The 5,134-nt window shown below is 43.4% G+C and overlaps 1 long non-coding RNA gene across 1 annotated transcript; it reads left to right on the top strand.

The window, feature by feature from the left end:
- Nucleotides 1-1,187: 1,187 nt before the first annotated feature.
- Nucleotides 1,188-4,890, top strand: LOC311438967. The gene is made up of 3 exons (XR_014694475.1): nucleotides 1,188-1,616; nucleotides 4,054-4,208; nucleotides 4,427-4,890. It is a non-coding gene; the product is annotated as an uncharacterized lncRNA (long non-coding RNA).
- Nucleotides 4,891-5,134: the final 244 nt, after the last annotated feature.

The following is a 5,134-nucleotide window of genomic DNA, read 5'->3' as shown; positions in this document are numbered from 1 at the left end:
TTGCTGATGTGCCAAAAAATCCCTGCATGACCTTGGGCAAGTCACTTATACTTTCCCAGTTCCCTTTGAAAATATTGGGGCTAAGAAGAACTCCTTGCTCCTTGTGCATACACTCTCACTGCAAGGTCTTTGGAACAGGGCCCAACTCTTCCTATAAGTTTGTGCAACACCTAGCAAAAATATGACTGCTCCTCTAATTAGAGCTCTGGAAAGAGTCTGTGATCCAAGTCATGTTACCATCCATTATAAATTCTGCAAAGTTCAATTCTGGAGTAGTTTTCAATTTAGGCCAGTCTTAGACAGTAGGGGATTATATCATATAAACAAGGCTGTAGATGTCACTCTCCCCTAAGAGGCTTTCTGCCTTGAGCTGTGTTGTTGGTTTAGGCTATTGTCAGAATGCACTTGTTCACACTTGTGGGATATTTAGTTTAGGAAAATCCACAGGCAGCCCCAGGTTATTTTGCACTCAGAATATACGAAATCCCAGAGATGTGAAAGGGGCTGCCTTCTAAATACCACTGTGATTTCAGATGAGGTGCAGGTCAAGCCTTTACCTGGAATTCAAGGTTTAAAAAAGGGTGTTTTTGCTGTTGTTGTTGTTGTTTGCTATTGTTATTTGTTTGTTTATTTGTTGTTTAATTATTAAAAAAAAATAAGGAAGAAAAAAAACTTGACTGTGAATCAGGGAGACCACACACATGCAGCTGTTTCTCACCGCCCATGATCTGACATGCCACTTAACCCTTGTGGTTTACAACCAGCATTCACCACACTGCTCACTGAGAGCACTGAGTCTCTGCGCATGCCGGGGGAAAAAAAAAATCCCCAGGGAATTCCCCAGCTGGTGAGGTCTTGTGCATCAAAATTCAAGTGAAGGACAGCAGTATTGGATGTTAGGAATGGACAGACATCAGGTGGGAAAGGGAAGGCCCATCCCCTTCACTGAACCAGAAGCCCTGTGTTTTCCAGGGCTGTCTTCCAAACCAAGCACAGCCTGTAGAAAAAAAGCAGTAAGGACCTCAAGTGAAAGCCAGCCAAGCTTCTCAGGCACTGGTGGCTTTGACAATTCAAGAATGAGGAACTCAAGATGAGACAGGGTTGCTTCAGTCATCACAACCCTTCCTCACTGAACACAGACAACCCAGGAAGCTTTTTCTAGGAGTATTCTTTGACCACACGCTTTGGATAGACATTTCCCTGTACCCTCTCACAAGCTTGAAGACCTGTAATTAAAGTCCAAAAGACTCAGATTGCATCATGCCACCAGCAGAGAGGGGGAACAACGGTGAAGATCACCAGTCATTCCTGCAACTGCAAATAACTTAATGTGTAACTGTTGTAAAAAGAAAATGAGTTCTGGAACTGTTTTACTGGGCTGTGCTGAGATTTGCACACTGTTGATGGTGACATTATTGGGATCTTCATTTCCAAAGTCCATATAGGTGTGTCTTCAGATGGAAGCTGGAACAACCACGGGGAGACACCACAGAATATTCTGCCTGGCAGGTCTCTCAGGACTCCTGGTCCAGAAGCTGCGGTTGATTCCTGAACTGCTACACACTGCAGAGAACAACAGGTGACTGTTTGGAGCTAGCGTCCAGCAGTGTTCACAGGTAAGATTTAAACAGTCCTTGGAGGTAAGAACCTCATGATTGTGAATATAGAGGGACTTTTCATTGATGTTGTTAGTCACATCTGTGACACAAGATTCGCTCACGTGTCTTGAAAATGCCTGAAGGCCCCATACACAGCTAACAGTCAATAAATATATATATATATAGTACTTTTCTCCTTCTCCTTCAGCCTTTCTTCCTCTGTGTGTCTGCCCAGTAAATCAAGACTTACAAGCAGAGGCAATGTCCTTTATTGACACCAGTTAACACAGATGGAAAAAATCCTGTCAAGATTTCTGCTAGCCCCTTATCAGAGTCTCCAGTGAGGTGGACCAGCCTAAGCCTCTCAAAGATGCTAAATGGTGATAACATGGTGAGTTCACCGAGCTCTGTGGAGACATGAGGATCACATACTGACATCATTCAGGGGTGTTTAGGCCTGAAACATGATACTTTTTTCCTCCCTGCCTGGTTTTGCACTGGGTGGCTAAAATGGTAATGGCTCAGGGCTGTTACCATAAGATCACTCAGCAGTTAATCTTTTATTTGCAAAGCTGTTCCTTCCCATAGAAGTAAACACCCACCTTATCAGACATACCATGGCAAAGGATGTTGTCCAGCTCCCCACCTGCTGTCCTTCCTCTCATTCGTGGCCTCCCTCCCCTTTGCGGCCATCCCCACCCACCCTCAGCCAGAACATGCTGCACTCCAGCAGCCCTGCCAGTGACGCTCATGGATACGGCGTGGTCTTTCCAGTCCAGCCTTTATCAGGAAACAGCCTGTTCCTTCCAGGGATGGGAACACACTGAGCAGGCAAGCAGTGTGCCTGAGCCCCCTCCTTCATGGCACTGCATTGCCCATACTCCCTGCAATGCCCCTTGAAGCTCTGAAGGGCCATGAATGAAACCGCAGGTGATTCCTACTTGACATAGAAAGAAAACAAGGAAAGACAGCCTCCAGGCCAGGAATAGCCTTTCCTTGTCATCAGCAGAGACTGCTGTACTTATCCCTTTACAGTGAATCTCCACTGTCAAGCTCTTTTTCACCTCTCTCCATTAAGTCTCCAAGGGCATCCTCAGAGGAGCCTGCTGAGAGGAATGCACCTGGCTTGATTATAATTCCTCTTCCCTGCTGATGGAAATCTAGGGCCTGTTGCTGTTTTTAATATGGTGGTTTTATTAGAGAGGGGCCAGATCCACTGGCTGTGTAAAGCCACGTAAATCCCATTGAAATCGCTTCCTGTTTAGCTCCAGTGAATGCACAGAACATGCTGTGATGCTGAGTTTCCTTCCCCACTGAGTGCTGCAGATTATACAGTGGGAAGATTATCTGCTAGCAAAAACTCCTGTCTAAAACTGAAGTCCAGAGATGCACATTATCTGAGGATCTGCCCCAGAAACTGCAAAACAAAGAGCTTCAGCAGAGCCTGCACTGAAAAATACAGCAGGTATTCTTCCTGCTCACCAAAGGTAGGGTTTGTTATTAGACTTAATAATGGCTGTATAATCCTGTGTATAACCTCAAAGCACCTTGCACAATAGATCCCGTGCTTGTTTCATGAAAGGGCTACTGCAACATTAACTGCAGTGTAAATGAAACTATTTCTATTTGTTTATTTCTAGAGCTTGAGTCATAAAGAGTCCCTCTCTCACTACTTGACCATGTCTCATCCCTCTGACCAGGCAATAGTAACTCAATTAAATGTCTTCCTCCCAGTTGGAGAGGCATTCTGATTTTTTTTACTGGAGTTCATGTTACTTTATGAATTATTTCTTGTTATTTTACTGCCACTTCCAGTTAATTGTTTGCTTGCTTCTCTAAGACAGACAGCTGAGACTACGAATCCCTGGAAAGAGTTACAAATTCCCTGCCATCATGCACAGCTATCAAGGTCTTCAGAACTAGTAAAGATGTTTGTTCCAGCCTCATCTCCCCATACAAGCATCAAATTCCTTTGCATAGTTGTGGATTCTCCCCTTGTCATTTTCAATCTGTCTTCCAAAGTCCTGCTCACATCACTGAGCTTCTCTCTTGCACTCCTCTTCTCTGCTGGGTAACACACAAAGCCCTCCTTCCTTCCAGATCGCCCCCAACACAAAGAAATAAAGTGTACTTCTGAGCAGTGGAAAACAGTTCGTGGCTCACTCAAAATATCTAAGGTCTTCTGATGCAGCTCATATCATTGCCATCCCTATCCCACCTGACAGAGAGAACAACACAGGGTGTGACCTGCATGTTACCTGTTCAGCGTTGCTGTCTATGGGACAGCAAAGACTGAGAACTGCTGGTTTCAGTAAGCCAGTACTCAGCTTGTGCTAGCAACAAAAAGCAAAAAGGAGTGGCATGTTTTCTGCTGCTTCTCCTGGTATGTTCCCTCCTGCTATACTACCATTCCTACTGCTTTATCCTGTGTCCATAACATGTTATTTCTCCCTAGAACCTCAAAACCAACCTGAGTACCCACCACTATGTCTGTCATATTTCAGTCATTCCTGGTGCCAGCAACTCAGAACACGTCTGCAGTGCTGACCTGCACAGTCGTCATCATGGTCCATGCCTGCATCCTCCTGACACTGAAGTTATCTGCTGCAGGTAGAACACTTTCCAATACAGTTCTCATACACAGAAGAGAAAAAAAAAAAAAAAAAAAAGCCTGCTTCCTGAAAAGGAGCCAAGATTTTAAAGATACAATTTTATAACTATTAATCAAGCAAAGAGCTACAATCACCAATGCCTTTCTCCAGTCTCCTTCTTCAGAATTTAAAAGCAACCTTTTTTTTTTTTTACATTTTTTTTTTTTTTTAATGCAGGTAAACATTATTTGGAAAGGATTTCAGGATTTCTACATCACGGACTCCATCTAAACCAATAACTAATCTGTTGGAAAAATTCCTTCTCAGAAGAGCCCAGCCTGCCCCATTTCAATTGGTGACCAGAGTTCTGTCAATGGATTTATGATGTGACGTCAGTCCCAAGGCTCAAGTGGCAACTTTTGTATTTTCATGCATTGTTTAATAAGCTGTTCACTTCCCTTCTCTAACCCAAATTTTATTAAAAGGGGGAAGATGCACTCGAGTGTTTCTCCAGAGAAGACAGGCCATTTAGACTTGATACTGAAAAGTGATTCCCCATGGTAAGGAAATGAAGAACTGCAAAGTGCTTAGAGAGACATATTTAATACCTTAAACTCTTACTTTGAGTTAACAACAAGCATGGTCTTGGCTTTAAGGAAATAAATCGATTCTCAGGCTCCCTTATTTCAATAATCTGCCAACAGAAACTCAGCTGTGGCTTTTTTCTCCTCAGCTGATGATACAATGAGGATTTTTTGGTTTAATTTTTTATTTTAAATTAGATGGTGCAATGGCTACAAGATACCAAGGTGTTTTACTGTGTCATGTGTAGAAGAATATCTTTGTCCTCATGAGAGCAGGTAGGCACACACTGTACCACAAGAAGAAAGCGAAAGGCTGTAAGGAGGTTGTTGTTCTCATGAAGAGAACAGTTATGATGCTCAG

The sequence above is a fragment of the Aythya ferina genome (assembly GCF_964211825.1).
Source record: "Aythya ferina genome assembly, chromosome: 6".
Classification (NCBI taxonomy): Eukaryota; Metazoa; Chordata; class Aves; order Anseriformes; family Anatidae; genus Aythya; species Aythya ferina.
This window is presented reverse-complemented; position numbering and strand designations above follow the sequence as displayed.